We start from the raw sequence: 17,784 nt of genomic DNA on the forward strand, positions 1-17,784 counted from the left end.
AACTCGGCCCTCCAGATGTTTTGAGACTACAATTCCCATCATCCCTGACCACTGGTCCTGCTAGCTAGGGATCATGGGAGTTGTAGGCCAAAAACATCTGGAGGGCCGAGTTTGAGGAAGCCTGGTATAGACTCTAGACCTCATAGAATCTTATATGTATGAAGACCCACTTCCTTCATATGTTTGTACTATGAATTTATTGTGGTGATATAACCTCAGATGCCCCTACTGCCATCCAGGCAAGATGACCTTGTCTTCTACTGGAAGTAGAAAGGGTTGTGTGTGTGTATTTTGTAATGGCCCTTGTTTTCCAAAACAACTTCCATAGGGAGCTCTGTCAGGCCCAATCCACTCAGATTTTTAGAAGGTCAATACACATTCAGGACTTCTGAGATCTGGAAGTTATGGCTTTATGCCATGGCTACTGTTGTTTTTTGTCAATGTTTTAGTACATTGTGTTCTTGTGTTTTTAATTGGCCTGCCCATAGCTGATAACACCAGCTAGAAGAAAGATGTTTTTCTTTAGAGGCAGATGAAGCACAGTTTTTCAGCTCTGCCTGTTTTTGTCATGCAAGATACCGATGAATGTGTGTGTGTGTGTGTGTGTGTGTGTGTGTGCTTGCGCTGCAGTAAGACAGGAGGGAATTGAGGACTGAGCTGTTTGTAGACTATTAAGGGTTAGACGACTGATTTGAGAAATTAGGGCTAACACAAGTCTGTATCCCTAGTGCCTAATGGATCCGAGAACAGTGGGCATCATGAGCTCAATAAATCATGCCAGAGAAGCATTACTGCTTTAAAATGAAATTAAAACCACAGTGAATACGGGGAACATAGTGGGTTTTATAATACTGAATTTAAAATGAAAACACTTCTTATTGCTTCTTGCATAATCTTGCTACACAGCTGAGTTCAGAAGCTACATTAAATAAGAATACTGGCATAAGGACTGAAAAAATACAGCTTCAAAGGCTTAACTTAAGGATGAAGAGGCCTGTCTGGCTTTGTTTCAGCATCGGTTGAAAACCTGGCAACTCAGGGTTCACCCTCTTCTGTTTGGTGTGAGATTTCTTCCGTTTGTTCACTGACTTCTCGACATGGGTCTGAGAGGCTCTTCTTTTGTCCCTCCGCTTTCACAGAGAAAACCCATGGTTTACAGCAGCATTGGAATGTTCTGATTCAGCAGTAAACTATGAGTTTTCTTTGGAAAAGTGGTGGGACAAAAGGAGAACCTCTAGGATCCATGCTGATAAGCAGTGGCGTAGCGTGGGGGGTGCAGGGGGGGCCGGCCGCACCGGGCGCAACATCTGGGGTTAGGGCAAATCCACGGGTTAGGGGGCGCAAATCCACGGGTTAGGGGTGTCCAAACTTTTTTCAAAGAGGGCCAGATTTGATGAAGTGAACATGTGTGAGGGCCGACCAAAGTTGTTGAGCTTTTTTTTAAAAAAAGGATTTTACCCAAGAAAATAAACTGCCACAGGGGCCGGATTAAACTGACTGCAGGGCTAGATTAGGCCCCCTGGCTGGACTTTGGGCATGCCTGTGTGAAAGGATCCTAGTATGATTTTCAGACAATATTGACATCACACCTATTATTCAATAGCCACACCACACAAGTTTTTTTTATTCATGTACATCTGTAGATCTATTGCCAAAAAAACTAAATAAGCACCCCAAAATGTGAGGAACACTTGCTACCAGATGCATGCAGTTTTCCTCCTCCCTGTTCACTTCCTCTTGTATGAAAAGATACATCTGCACATTTGGACTACACATTCAAAACTTGCCTGACACTGAATGGGGCAACCCCTGTTCATTCTGTGCATGCTGTTGTAGATATACATGCCATGCTACACTGCACCAGGCTATGCTCCTTGTATCAGTTTTGCTTTGTATGTCATTTCCATGGGGTTTCATGGTTTCCCCTTTCCCATAGAAACAGTAACAGTAGCAGTGTCTTCTGCCAATGAAAGTGCAACTTGATGAAGAGCTGGAAAAAAACACAGAAAACACATGAAGTTTACAGCATGTTTATTACACATTTCTCAGAGTGGTCACAAAATGAAATGGAAGAAACAACAATCTGCCAGCTAGCAAGAAATATATTTAGTGCTGCTGTTTATTTGCTTTCTCTGTTCAATTAAATTGGCTTTCTGCCTGCAAGGCAGAAGACATACTGTGTGCCTTCAGTAATTAGAAAGGGGGGGGGAAAGGGTGGTATTCAACTAAGTTTTAATCAGAGTAGACCCATGGAAATCAATGGACCTAATTTAGTTATATTGTTTAATTTCAATAGGTCTACACTGAGTAAAAAGCAGGTGGATATCACTCCAGTCATGCTGTGGAACAGTAGCAAGATTAATCAACATAAACTTTTAGGTTTTATTATTCATGTACAGTACTAGAAACCTGTTTGAAGTTTTCTATGTACAATGTCCATCCTTGTAATTAAGCACCAGAAACATATAACTTTGCAGCTGGAAGGTACCTGAAAATAATTTGGTCAAATGTAGTTTGTAGAGGTTGTTAAAGATGTATAAAAACTCATTCTCCTATAGTGTGCCAAAGGCAGACACTGGAGGGACTAGCTGGATGTCAAAGACTGGTCAAGTTGATGGCAAGGCATAGTTCTAAACTGCTCAGGCTAGTCCACAAGCCTGACATTATAGGAGCTGGGGAAATGAGTGTGACTTGACCTACTCTGTTCTGTTGCTTAAGAGTCTTCTTTGCTTATTTAAATGATTGCCCTTTCTCTTCAGTTCAGAGCACGATGATCTTTGTGTGGTGTTTGTTCTCTCCTTCTGCACCTCTTCATCTGACAACTGACAGTTTAGCTACAATAACAGCAAACCTCTTGTCCCAGGTCACCTGTCTGTCTCCAGGTGACAGTAGGCAATCTGCTTTGAAAGTGAAGCCCAGGCAATGAAAGAGCCCTTAGTTGTTTCAACACAAGCAGCAATCTTCTGATAACATCACTACAATTATCTGTTTATCCTACCTGTTAGCAATGTTACCTTCAGATTCTATGTCCTTAAATGCAAGACACATTTCTAAATTTCTCCCTATTTGTATGAGACAGTGATCCATGAACTCTGAGTCACAATTCATGCACTGATGCACCGGAATCGAAATGCAATGGCAAAGAGATAGCTCTAAGTGGCAAATCGCTTGTTGTGGACTGGATTTCCAACACATTCCAGGTATTTTAACCATGACAGTAAAAAACACCCAGAAAGTGGGGTGTGGTTGAAATCACAGGAACTGTGTGCGGGAAACGCTTCTTGTGTGTTATTTTACCGCATGAGGCTGTCTCCATGTGGTTGCTTTGAAAGGGATCAATGACGTGGCTGCTTCAACAAAAGACTTCTGCTTCAGTTAGTACTTTGGAAAGTTGGTATCTGCAGGTTTGCTAGTATTCTCCTGACCTAGTTGCTTCCCTCCATTTGTTGCTTGTTGGTCCTCATGGGAGCCTTCCTTCTGCATTTCCACTTGTAAAGTGTAAAAATTTGCAGGAATAGAGGTTTAGTATTACAGTGGTACCTCAGGTACCTCATAAGTACTTAATTCGTTCCGGAGGTCCGTTCTTAACCTGAAGCACCACTTTAGCTAATGGGGCCTCCCGCTGCTGCCGCACCACCGGAGCATGATTTCTGTTCTCATCCTGAAGCAAAGTTCTTAACCCGAGGTAATATTTCTGGGTTATCGGAGTCTGTAACCTGAAGCGTATGTAACCTGAAGCGTGTGTAACCCTGTTAGGGTGTGAAACCTAAGACGCTGGCAAGTTAGCAATGTCATGTGACTTTAAGTAGTCAAGCTTGTTAAGTTGTTAAGTTGCTCAGTATATAAAGAGTGTTTGTTTTCTCTGCCTGTGGGGTGTGAAGCAAAAATGTCTGAAAGCTCCGGAGGTGTTTCTGTTATCTTTCTGCAATAAACCTGTCTTTGGAAAGACAGGCTTCCCTGTGTCGTTATTTCTTTGCTGCTGAGACTTTGAAGCTGGTACTGCAACAAGAATCTCTGCACTGGACTTAATTAAAGCTCTGCAAAGAGAACTGTTGCTGGTGGCGCAGCGGAAGTGTTTACTGGACCAGTACACAGACTCTCTTAAACCCGAGGTACCACTGTACTATTATTCAATCAACCAGTCCTTTCTTAAGCTTCTCCCTGACTGCCAGATATTGATGGGGCTTCACCTGCCAACAACTCCAGCCATCAAAGTCAATGGTCAGGGTCCAGGGAAGATGGAAGCTGTAGTCTAAAACATCTGCAACATTGCAGAAGCCTGATCTAAATGATTTTCATGCTTCTTTTCAGGCCCGGTAGGGCAGGCATTTCTTTCGAAATTAGAATATGTGACTCACGTTATAATAAATTTGCTGGTCTTAAGCAGCCTCAGGACTTTGATTGGAAAATGTAGTACAGAAAGCAGACCAAATCTATATGATACCATAAGAATATGCTACTGGTTTGGGATGGCATAATAGAAAAAATAATTGCTAAGATAGCGTATGCTAGATTAAAATCAGGTGGTTATGTTGGTTCATTATAACAAAACTGAAGGGTGAGCTAGGCCCGCTGCCAGTTGCCTTGGGTCATTTTTGTCTATAAATTATGAAAACACAAAAAAGTGTTGCATTAGGCCATAAATCATAAAATGAGAGTGCTGGGTCAGATCAAAGGCCCATCTAGTACACCATCTTGTTCTCACAGGTGGCCAGCCAGATGTCCATGGGAAGCCCACCACCTGAGTAAAACTACACTTTCCTACCTGTGATTTGCAGCAACTGCTATTCAAAGGCCTACTGCTTCTAATATTGGGAGACAGAACACAGCCATGTTCATTGACAGCCTCACCCTCCATGAATTAGTTTAATAATCTTTGAAAGCCATTCACATTGGTGGCCATCACTAGCTCTTGTGGGAGTAAATTCCATGGAGTTGGTCACATTTTATTGCTATTAAGGATTATTACTTTTTTTGCAATGTGAACATATAGGGAGAAAAACCACTTATCTCAGGCAAAGCTGAAAATTGACCAATTCTTCTCAGTATAATAACATTCTGCTGGACTTCAGGGGATGAACACTGATACTGAAAACCTTGGAAGGAAACCTCAATGCATCCTAAATTATAGCCCTAAAATATGGAGCTTTGGTAGAAAACTAAATTTGTTTTTTCTTTATAATAAAAACCTAAATTACATTTTAGGAACCCCTAGGAGTTCTCTTTTAGTTATGCTGAGAATCGAAACTGGCATGATACAAGCAGTGATTCACACTTACTTAAGTCTGGGCTTATAAGGTATGCTATATATCAGAAGCTGGACTTCCAAAGCTTTGTTTATGTGAACAGATTCAATATAATTTCATCACCCCCAACATGTGGCATAAATAAAACTGCCCACTTGTTTCTGATCTATGGCTTTTTTCATGAATTATTTCAAAGTAACGTGGCTGCTGCTGACCACTAAATTAGAAATTTAAAAACACTTAAGGGATCGTTTTGTGCAGAGAGATTTATCTGTATTGGCAAGCCTTAAAACAGCATACGGATATGTGATGATTAAATTCCATCAGGGTTTGGAAAAGTATTTAATTGATCTAGGCTTGTTCATTTCTGAAAATGCATGTAATAGATTTCTTTATCAGTTACTGAAAGATGCAAGTGGGCATTTCTCACAATGGAAGGAAGTAATATTGGGACGCGTGCTTTTTAAACTTGTTCATAAATCATCTGGGTTTAGGGATAAGCAGCAAGGTTCTCAAGTATGCTGATGGTTCCACTTTATTTAGGGTAGTTTTTTATTGTATTTTAAGGATTGGAATAAGTTTCAAAAGGAGCTTTACAAACTGGATGAACGGGCAAGGAAATGCTAAATGCATTTATTTTGCTACTGCAAGTGAGGAGCATTAGAGCTGAAATATATAAAAATATATATAAAAAATGCTTCACATAAGTACCAATGGGACCAGAGAAGGCAGTGACTGAGTTGGCTAAATAAAAGAAAACCAAGCTGGTGTATGGCAGCTGTGAAAAGGGCATATTCCATGCTAGGAAGCATTAGGAAAGGGACTGAAAATAAAACTGCCAAAATCATGTGACTGAAGTGCCAATTTTAAATTTATTATCAAAAGTCCATTCCAACCATCTGTCCCGATCTGCGGGGCCAAAGGAGGGCCTGTGCGTGTGGTTTGGTGAAGGGTTTCCAAAGAAGGATGTCAAAATTCCAGAGTGATCAATTCTAGTCCTTTATTGTAAATAGGTGAAAGCTTACAAGGCAAGGCAGGAGACCTTGCTACCTTTACAGACCTGGGACAGATGCCGAAACAGCAAGCATTCTTCATGACTACCGGCCTCTGGGCAAGCATTTTATGGGTTACTTATACAGTGGTACCTTGGGTTAAGAACTTAATTCGTTCTGGATGTCCGTTCTTAACCTGAAACAGTTCTTAACCTGAAGCACCACTTTAGCTAATGGGGCCTCCCACTGCTGCTGCTCAATTTCTGTTCTTATCCTGAAGCAAAGTTCTTAACCCTAGGTACTATTTCTGGGTTAGCGGAGTCTGTAACCTGAAGCGTCTGTAACATGAGGTACCACTGTACAGAAAACACCGTAAACCTGCTGGCCAATTAAGCCCACCTGCCTCTGACGATGTAGGTGGCAGGCCTCCAAACTGGACTGACAACTCATCTCTGTTGGCTTGAGATGCTGTAGCCGAGCATCCCAAGCCAACAGATAAGCATAGCATCAAAGCAAACCAATAAGCATATATCATAGCAAGCAGATAAATATATCTGAGCTCATTCTTGCGGCAAATAACAACTAGGGGTTATCTTGACTATGAAGTTGACGGACCTTCCGGAACATTTTCACCATTTGGTTCCAAGCACCATCTCCAGAGCCAGACTCATAGGGAGCCCTGCAGTGACCAGATGCCCAAAGGACATTCCAGACTCCGTCCCAGAATGTTTTATCTTCCTTTGTATTTATTTATTTAAAAAAGAGCATTATCTACAACCTCTTAATTTACAAATATATAAGGAAAAACATGCAGACAATCTCCTACCAAATTGCTTGCTATGAAAACCTGCTCCCAGATCCTCTTACTCTGGCCAGTCAGTGCAAAGGCAACAATATGATTCACAAACATTTGTGTTAACTCTTCCCCTCCTCCCCAAAAGCCACTTTCACTATAAAAAAGCAAGGGGGTGAGGCCTGGGAGTTACTATACAGCAGATCCTCTTTCAATTGGCAATTCAGGGAAAGCACACAGCACAGGCAAGTAACAAATTAAACTTAAGTAAACTAAAGTGTGTCATCCCTGTCCATTTACATCACTACAAACAGGGAAGTGAAATATCTGACCTGGAAGTGGATTCATCCAGCAGTTGCAACATACTGGTGGAAAAGAGGAGCAATTCCTGGCCTGGGCTTCCAAGACCTAATAACCAACAGAGTTGTCATCCTTTGTAGGGGAGCAGTATTACTACTTGCTTGTCACCTTCTTCAATAAGATTTCCCCCTGTTCACTAGTTTCAGTGTCTCTACAGCTGTGGTGGCTCTCAGAACTAGTTTTCTGGGTGGGATAGAGCCACCATGCTAGATTATGTGCAGGTTGATTGTTGTTGCTTACTAGGATGGAGGATGTGTGTGTTGAGGCAGAGGTTAGCTTGGTGCAAAGCCAATCAGGAAACCCTGCTAGTGTGTTTGCACCACGCTGCCCTGACCCCCCTTGGTAAGCAGCAGCAGCTCACCTGACGGGAAGCTAGTGTAGTGGCCAGTGGTACCTCCTGCTTCTCCCCCCCCCAAGTGTCGAGGAAAGTATGTGTTAACTAGGACAGTCTGGTCTCATGCCTTCCAAGCTTTGCCCCTTCCTGCCAGCTCCCATTTGGGATGCTGCCAACTGCTTCCTCGCGAGTTTCATTGGGGCACTGGTGCAAAGTCTCAGAGCAGGACCAGCTTCCTCAGCCCCTTCATGATCTCCCACTTCTGGCACCCTCTACTAAGTAAGCCTGGGATCAGCACACCTACAACTTCTGCACTTTATATATATATTCGTGGAATCAGAGAGTTGGAAAGGACCCTGAGGATCAACTAGTCCAACCCTCTGCAATGCAGGAATATGCAGCTGTCCCATGCGGGGATCGAACCTACAACCTTGGTATTATCAGCACAATGCTCTAAACGACTGAACTTTCCATGTGTTCCTTCATGAGCATCAATGCAATATATTCATATGCAAGTCACAGCCACTGGAAATTGTAGAAGTGTTAGTTAAGAATGTCAAACCTTTTAGAATAGGGGAGGAGGACAAGCTTTAGGATGCAATCCCATAGTCACCTGTCATTGAACATAATGGGGCTTGCTTCTGAATCGATATGCACAGGATTGCACTACAAGGTAAACATGAACCTAAGATCGTTTGTAGCTCTGTGTTAGGATAGGTCCTTAAATTGAATTGAAATAGTTCATCAGAGTAAAAGATAACACCAAGACTGAAATCAACAATTAATTAGAATTAGTCAATGACTATATCAGAAGGAGTTTACAAAATGGATTTCAGTCAGGGTTTTCATTTGGGGGGAAAACCCAGATTGTTTCATTGCTTACCTTTATTCAGGTAATGAGCTAAAGAAGAGTGTCCTTTAAAAAAAGTAACAGAATTTTGTTTGATCTGTGATATTTAGTCAAGAACAGCTTAGGTATCTCTCTATCTTTGTATTATGGAAGATTGCTAATCATCTGGCAGCCCTAATATATGCTCCACATTTTAGCCCTTTACATCATGATAAATTAATGCTTAAGGTTCTCGTCCAATTGTAAAGTTACTTTATGCAATTTCTTTTCCCCACCTACTTAAAAATGCTTTTTGATTATCTACCTTCTGTTGCATAACATTAAGCGAATGCCAGAGTCTTCAGATGTCTGTGACTTTTTATGTGCAAAGGGCATTTCAGATGTTGCTTGTTTTAGATGTTGCTTGCATAGCACATGAAAAGCAGAAGGAGGGGATCCAAAGTCTAGCTAACCTTTGAAAAGCGAAAGTCATGACAACAGTCATATCATGTTCGTACAATTCACCACATCAAACTTGCTGTATTATTTTTAAGCAAAATCCAGTGTTTTCCTGGGAAGGTTTTGAGCAAGGCAAAACTGTTCAAGCTTGTACCCACAGCAGGGAAGTGGAAGTCCTTACATAGCGCTTCTGCTAATGGGACTCATTAATATATTATTAATAAAATTAATAATATTAATATTAATAATATTAATTTTGTATAATTAATTTGTATTGAAAACTGTCAAATAATACAGAATGCTTTTCTCTTGTAATTGTATTCCTGGGACTGTGTTGCAAGCCATATCCATGTGTTTTCCGGTGGCCAGCCCCCAATTCTCATATGATACAGTCACTGTAGGGAAATTTACACAAGTTCACACTTCGTTGGTTCACACAAAAAGTGCATTTGTGTGAGCTTGGCCTTGTGGGCAGTTCAATGCTGTCTCCTCCCGCTCCTAAAGCAATTACATTAGGGCTGCCATTATGTGTCAGTATGCTGGTGGCACTCCTGCTGCTAAGTTTGATGGAAGACCTAGGGAAAGACCTGCCTTGTGCCACCACTGTGGACTCCCCCCTGGCCAGCTTACCACAGAACTCTGGGTTGCTTTGCGGCATCAACACATTCACATAACATGCTGATTGTCTGCAAAAGTAATTGTAACTGGCAAGTGTAAATAATTTAGCAGAGCAATTAAACCAATCTAGAGCTGCTGCACATAGCTTATAATTTATTAGGATGACATGTTTATGTTATTAGCATCTGCCATGCTTCATATGTTGTGAGGGAAGACTCAATAATCCCATCTTCTTCTGTCTGCTCCTACAATCTTTTGGAGGCCTCTTTGTACTGTGTAACTTAAACAGCCTCCCCCCCCCACCAGAGACCAAGAGAATGAATAGTTGTGTTTCCACACTAGCCGTTCAGTGCAACACAGTAATGAATTAGTGCAGAAGAACCATGACCGTTTGGGACATCTACATGTCAGTCATTATTCAAGAATGATCCAACTCTGTTTTGCCAGGCTTTCTTTCATCTCCATCACAATCTCAGAAAATCTGGCTTCGCTGGAAAGGACAGAACTGAAATCCTAGCAGGTGCAGACACACAACACACCAGTATTGCCCCCCCCCCCCGAGGTGTGTTCTTCGATGTGCTCAATTATGTTTACACCTACTTTGCACTGATTTTTGTGTGGAAAGCACAGCCAGAGATAGGGGTTTTTTGGGGGGGGGTTGCTTGTGCTTGCCCTCTTTCTAAATTCTCATTTATCTAATGGGCAAAATGATTGACAGGGCCTCTTCCCTCTCCCACACTTTCTTAGAAAGAGCCAGTGGATAATGTTCTCTTGGCTTTAGAAGTTGTATTTTTTTTAAAGTAATGTTTATTAAAGTTTCAAAGAAGTTACAAAAAAGAAAAAAAGAAAAAAAGAAACAAAAAAGAAAAAATACAGAAAAATAAAAGCAATTAAAAACAAATCAATCTTTCCATGTCTTGTCTTTCATTTGCTTGTTTCACTGACCTCCTCACACCTCCCTTTTTTGTATTCTAGTTCAATAGTTGTTTCAGCAAGTCCTTACCATTTTTGCTTTTATTTTGATATTTTATCTTAATATATTGTAACTTTACATTTTTACCTGTTAACAATCCATTTTTACATACCCCTTTGTAACATTATTGCTAAAACCACATAACTTCATTCCAGCATCCTTCTAACATTCCTTAATTTTACAGTGTTTCTGTAAATAGTCTTTAAATTTCTTCCAGTCTTCTTCTACCGACTCTTCTCCCTGGTCTCGGATTCTGCCAGTCATTTCCGCCAGTTCCATGTAGTCCATCAACTTCATCTGCCATTCTTCCCGGGTGGGTAAATCTTGTGTCTTCCAATACTTTGCGATGAGTATTCTTGCTGCTGTTGTTGCATACATAAAGAAAGTTCTATCCTTCTTTGGCACCAATTGGCCGACCATGCCCAGGAGAAAGGCCTCTGGTTTCTTCAGGAAGGTATATTTAAATACCTTTTTCATTTCATTATAGATCATCTCCCAGAAAGCCTTAATCCTTGGGCACGTCCACCAAAGGTGAAAGCATGTACCTTCATTTTCTTTACATTTCCAGCACTTATTATCGGGCAAATGATATATTTTTGCAAGCTTGACTGGTGTCATGTACCACCTGTATATCATTTTCATAATATTCTCTCTTAAGGCATTACATGCCATAAATTTCATACCTGTGGTCCATAACTGTTCCCAGTCAGCCAACATAATGTTATGTCCGACATCTTGTGCCCATTTTATCATAGCAGATTTCACCCTTTCATCCTGAGTATTCCATTTCAACAGCAAGTTATACATTCTTGATAATATCTTAGTTTTGGGATCTAACAGTTCTGTTTCCAATTTTGATTTTTCCACCTGGAAGCCAATTTTCTTGTCCAAATTGTAAGCCTCCCTTATTTGATAATAATGAAGCCAATCTCTCACTTTGTCTTTTAGTTTCTCAAAGCTCTGCAATTTCAATTTATTTCCTTCTTGTTCCAAAATCTCCCAATATTTCGGCCATTTGGCCTCCATATTGAGCTTTTTCTGGGCCTTCGCTTCCATCGGTGACAACCACCTTGGGGTTTTATTTTCAAGTAGGTCTTTATATCTTATCCAAACATTGAACAATGCTTTCCTGACAATATGGTTTTTAAATGCTTTATGTGCTTTGACCTTATCATACCACAAATATGCATGCCACCCAAATACATTATTGAAACCTTCTAAATCCAAAATGTCTGTGTTCTCAAGAAGCAGCCATTCTTTCAGCCAGCAAAATGCAGCTGATTCATAGTAAAGTTTAAGGTCTGGCAGGGCAAATCCACCTCTTTCTTTTGCATCGGTTAGTATTTTAAATTTTATTCTGGGCTTCTTGCCCTGCCAGACAAATCTTGAAATATCTCTCTGCCACTTCTTGAAACAGTCTATTTTATCCAAAATTTGCAATGATTGAAACAAAAACAACATTCTTGGCAATACATTCATTTTTATAGCAGCAATACGGCCTAGCAAAGAAAGCTTCAAGTTTGACCATATTTCTAAATCCTTTTTCACTTCTGACCAGCATTTTTCATAGTTATCTTTAAATAAATTCACATTCTTAGCAGTCATATTAACCCCCAGGTATTTTACTTTCTTAACGGCTTTAGAAGTTGTAAGGATCATAAACAGGAGGAATCGTTGTGTTAAGAAGAGCTGCAGTCCGCCACACACTTCTGTGGAAGTAATCCTTATTGAATGTTCAAGCGAATGCATATAAGATTGGGCTGTAATAGTAGCCCTTTTCACGTTGTTAGTTTAAAATTAGTCTAACATAAACATAGCTCCATCTTTGTCACCATTCTTGTCACCTTCCAATTCATGGAAGGTGAACTTCTGTGGCTGAGAATCTTTTGCATCTATGTTGGCTCCCCAAACATTTTAGAAACCTGCAAAAAATTGTGCTTTTAGCTGCATTCTAATGTCTCATCACAGACATGGGGACTCTGGAGGATTGAGACACCTGTTTGCGTGGTTCACCTACACCTGAGCAAGGGTTTGTCTGTTGGGGCTGTTTACAGACAACCAGCTGCAGCCCATGGTTGTGAAAAGAATATATTTAACATGGTTATGTTAATAAAGTATAAATAGGGCCATGGCTGAGGACCACTAAACTACAACTTAATGAGGAAAGATTCTAGATCTCATAATTCCAATGAAACACAGTTACAGTCTTTACCTCAACCTACCTACCCTGTTGCCTGGTTTGAAGGGAACCAAGTAATTACTCAGTTCTTTGTTTTTGAAACATCTTTGTAAGCCTATACTTTTTTCCTCAGAGGTTCTAATTGCAAGCAGAATTTAAAAGGGGAATGATAGTCCTGTTGGAAGGAAAAATCTCTTTAAAACATCTTTGATGTTTGATTAACTTTCATTTTGTTCCTATCTTGAAAGGTCAACCCTTGTCAGCTGGATTGGATCTTTTCAATTTTCCAATTATTTTACAAAATGATGTTTTGTTTTCATATAAAAAGAGGCTTTTATCTCCAACTTTTAAAATTAATAGGAAATATCAACTGCCAGCATTAATAAGAGAAAAGTGTACATTATGTGATGAAAATATATTTTCTTAATCCATCTAGAGGGACAACACTGAAGTAATATCTAACTGCATTAAAGGGAAAAATGATTTCAGGTAAAGCAGGCAGAATGATACAAAAGTGTTCCTTCATTTTTGCCGTAGTCTCACAACTGTTCAGAGGAACTAGGGATTTTTTAGAACTGGGATTTTTATTCTATATATGCAAATCAGACTGCAGGTGAGCAAGTCAGAGCTCCGTGCATATACAGGGCCATACGCCGCCGGGGTGCAAAGATCCACCCAGCGCCCTCAAATTTAGTTTCGCCCCCAAATTAAATTCAGCATTCATCGGAAAATGAATAAAAAAATGCACCTCGCGGAATTCATAGTGTGTGCGTGCTCTAGGCGCATTTTTGCGGAAATGGAAAACTAAAATCGGGTGCTGAAATGCATGTGTAGCAGAGCCCTAAGTACTAAGTAGTTAGTCAAAGAAAATGCAGACAATTAGTGAAAAGAAACATTATTTTTTTTAATGATTTCTCTAAACGAATTTATACTGTAAGTGATGAAATTAAAACACAATTTGCAATGTTTCACTCAGGGTCAGCGGCACCTTTGACACGACTGATCTCGCGTGGCTTGCACGCAGACGGTAGGCAGGCGGTGCGAGATCAGTCGTGTCAAAGGTGCCGCTGACCCTGCTGCCACATAGCAGCTCAATACAATACTGTATGTAACATAATATTTTGTAAGAATTAATTTCTCGTGTACGGCGCTGTTGAAAATGACAAGCGCCGCCGTTTACTCATCTGACAAGTGCCGCCGCTAGCGCTGCGCATCTTTCGTAAATGAGGGCACAAAGTTGAAAGTCCTTTAGTGAAACAGTAGGTATACATTTCTGTAATACCTAGGTATATATGCATTTTGTTTTTCTAGCTTGATCAAAATTATTTATTATTTCATAACAGGTAGATAGTTAAGAGCTTAGGCGGTTTCAGCAGTGGGCGCCTGGTGCCCCCCAGAATTCAGCACCCGGGTGCCCCGCACCCCTTGCACCCCTGAGTAAAGACGGCCCTGTGCATATAATTGATTATTTATTGAATTAATAAGTGTTCCCCTGCTTGCTGACACATTCCAAGGGAAAGCAGTTCTACTGGGCTGGCAAATAGATTCTACACCTGTAAAAATGGTGAAAGGACATCAGAGGCAGATTTTTTTGTTAGTGAGGGATGGCTTGGAAAGGAAAGAACTGCTGAGGAGATGAAAGAGTATTCAGCTTCACATCCCCTCGCATGAGAGCATTTGCCTATCTGGGTGGCGAGTTAAACGCTGAAGGAGGAGAATTTTTTGGCAGTGGTATTGTGCTGATAACAGAACTTCTATTCAGCAAAGCCAGAAGAAAGCAAAAACCAACTTTTGCAAAGGTCTTCTTGAACACACCAAGCCAATTTAATGCATTTTATAGCTTTCACTCCAGGCAAAGATGTGAACAATTTTTCAATTACTCTGGGACACGGAAGAAATGCAATGGGCTATCAAAAAGGTGAAAGCAGCCTTCATGACCAGTACTGGTCTCCTCCTGGGCTCTGTCACAGTGGCAATTACTGCATGCAAAGTCACCGATTTGGCTGCTGCTTGACCTAGGCAAGTTTCTCTCTATATCAATAGATTTCAGTTCTGTGTACAGTGGTACCTCGGGTTAAGTACTTAATTTGTTCCGGAGGTCCGTACTTAACCTGAAACTGTTCTTAACCTGAAGCACCACTTTAGCTAATGGGGCCTCCTGCTGCTGCCTTGCCGCTGGAGCACGATTTCTGTTCTCATCCTGAAGCAAAGTTCTTAACCTGAAGCACTACTTCTGTGTTAGCAGAGTCTGTAACCTGAAGCGTATGTAACCCGAGGTACCACTGTACCAGGGAATGTCAAGTGAAATGATGAGGCCCGAACACTGGCTAGTGCTAGATGAACAGAGTATGCATTCTATAATCTGCTCCAAAACCTTTTATCACCACATAAGTTAGGGATGGCCCTCCAGATCATGTTGGACTCCAGCTCTCATCAGCCCTGGTCAGAGCTGTAGCTAAGTGAGCTTGCGCCCCTGGCAGAACCATCCAGATTGTGCCCCCTAGCCATGGACAAATTAGCTCTTCCTCCCAGGTAGACCCGGCAGCCCCAGCCTCCCCAGTGAGTAGACAGGAGAGGCACATCTTTGTTCTCAGAGGCACATGCCCCGCAATAGACCTGGAGGCGCCAGTGGGGCCAAGCGCCAGTAGACCGGGCAGCGCTTTCAGCCCCTCCTCCAGATAGACTGACACCTCCCAGCTCTCTGGCAGGTAGACTAGGGTGACCAGGGGATGATCAGTCAGCTGCAAGCTTGGCTTTCATCTGTGGGGCTCCTGGTGAGCGCTGTTCTGTGCAGCAGCCCCACCCTCTCCCCAAGGCAGGCAGGCAGGGACAACCGGCTGTTAAGATTCCTGCTCCGTGTTTGCAGTCATGGGATTGTTGTCTATCACAAGACGGTGTATGTTTTCATTCCACAGTGTGGGAAGTGACGGAGACAGGATGTTTGTGTTACTGTGTTCTGTGAAGTGGGACTATTGTCCTTTGTTCTTTCTCTCTTTGCTGTCTGATGAGAAAGAGAAAGGAGCTAAGGCAGAATGCTCCGAGTGTATTATATGTAAATAAGCCCGGGTTAGCCAAAATGCTGAGCTACTGAGTTCTGTTACACAAACTGTGAATACTCTGAGGATCCCTGAGTGTGCTGATGCCTTTTGGCATCAGTCGCTGTGATGTTTGGGCAGAATAAAGCTCTTGAAGCTCCCGAACGATCAACCAGGAGGGAGAGAACATGCCAGCCGGGCATGTGTCTCAGCTAGGGTCCTACATGAGAGTAGGATGCTCCTAACACCCGCAGCCCATCCCTTGGCCCGCCCTCCATATTTATGGACATATTTTAATCCGATTTTGAGGCCCCCCCCCTCACCACCCTCTAGCTACGGCCCTGACCCTGGTCAGCATGGCTAGTGGGCAAGGATAAGGGAAAGCTGTTGGTCAACATCTCTCCAACAGGTTTTTACACCCTGCTAGAGGGTGAGCTTTGAAAAAAATGCAGGAGTTCATCAGCAGACAATATGATAATGGAGGCTGGTTCCTTCTATAGGTAGAATAACGTGCTTGGATAATATTTGTAAAAATAGGGACACAAGAACACAAGAAGAGCCAGCAGGATCAGGCCAATGGCCCATCTAGTCCTGCATCCTGTTCTCATAGTGTGGAGAATCTTTGTTCTCAGATGCATTGCAACCTGTACCATTGCAAACCTTGGCAAATATGTCTTTTGCTGAGTCCTACTATTTTTTTTTAAGGGACGCGGGTGGCGCTGTGGGTAAAACCTCAGCGCCTAGGACTTGCCAATCGCATGGTCGGCGGTTCGAATCCCCGCGGCGGGGTGAGCTCCTGTCGTTCGGTCCCAGCTCCTGCCCACCTAGCAGTTCGAAAGCACCCTTAAGTGCAAGTAGATAAATAGGTACCGCTTTATAGCGGGAAGGTAAACGGCGTTTCCGTGTGCGGCGCTGGTGCCAGTTCGCCAGAGCGGCTTCGTCACGCTGGCCACGTGACCCAGAAGTGTCTGCGGACAGCGCTGGCTCCCAGCCTCTAGAGTGAGATGAGCGCACAACCCTAGAGTCTGTCAAGACTGGCCCGTATGAGCAGGGGTACCTTTACCTTTACCTTTACCATTTTTTAAAAAAAGAAAAACTTTTGGAAATTAGTAATTTAGGGCTATTTTCTTTTTAGTCTTCAATGGTAGCAGGAAAAGGGTGCCACTCTTTGCTGGCAATTTTGATTCCATTGTCATGATGATGTGTAAAGTTTTCAAGCTATATATTATTTAGGGAATGTTGCTGAGATTTGAAAAGCAGACATTTCAAACCTGTCATAAGGTGCCTGATGCAAAAGCTAAGCAGGTGCCTCTCCCAGTTCCCCTGGCAGTTGGATTTCAGTTCAGCACTGGCAACAGAACCACATTCTCCATTGTATTTGGGGGCAGCAGCTAACCTAGGGGACACAGGGCAGGCTGTGTGTGGTGCACACAGCTCTGTCCTCCAACCCCTCTGTTCCACATCTGCTGCTGGAGGTAGCCGGCTCACTCTGTCTAAAGGCAGAACTGGCTCACTGGGTGGCCTTGAGCCTGTCACAGTCTTTCATCCTAACGTCTTACAGGGTTGTTGTGAGGATAAAATGGGGAAGAAGAGGAACCATGTATGTCACTGTGAGCTCTTGGGAGGAAAGGTGTGATATAAATGTAATAAATCAATAAATGTTTCCACATACAACACATAGGTAACTTGTTCCCATTTTACAGATCAAAGGCAAGCAATTCAGCATGTACCTGTAGGAGCCAGCTCCTAAGGTCTGAGGTCCCTTTGGCCTCCTAATAAAATATCTGAGGGAGCTGGGCCCCACAAAATTGATGGGCATTGTCATTCAAATGGTGCGTATACACTGTATCATGTGATTGATTATGCAGGGTGGGACTTACCTGCCCCCCCATATATTTTTTCAAGTTGCCACCCCTGCACGTACCTATTTCTTTCCATAATCAAAGCCCCACTCTCTCCTCACTTG

This window comes from Podarcis raffonei, chromosome 3 (genome assembly GCF_027172205.1).
Source record: "Podarcis raffonei isolate rPodRaf1 chromosome 3, rPodRaf1.pri, whole genome shotgun sequence".
Classification (NCBI taxonomy): domain Eukaryota; kingdom Metazoa; phylum Chordata; class Lepidosauria; order Squamata; family Lacertidae; genus Podarcis; species Podarcis raffonei.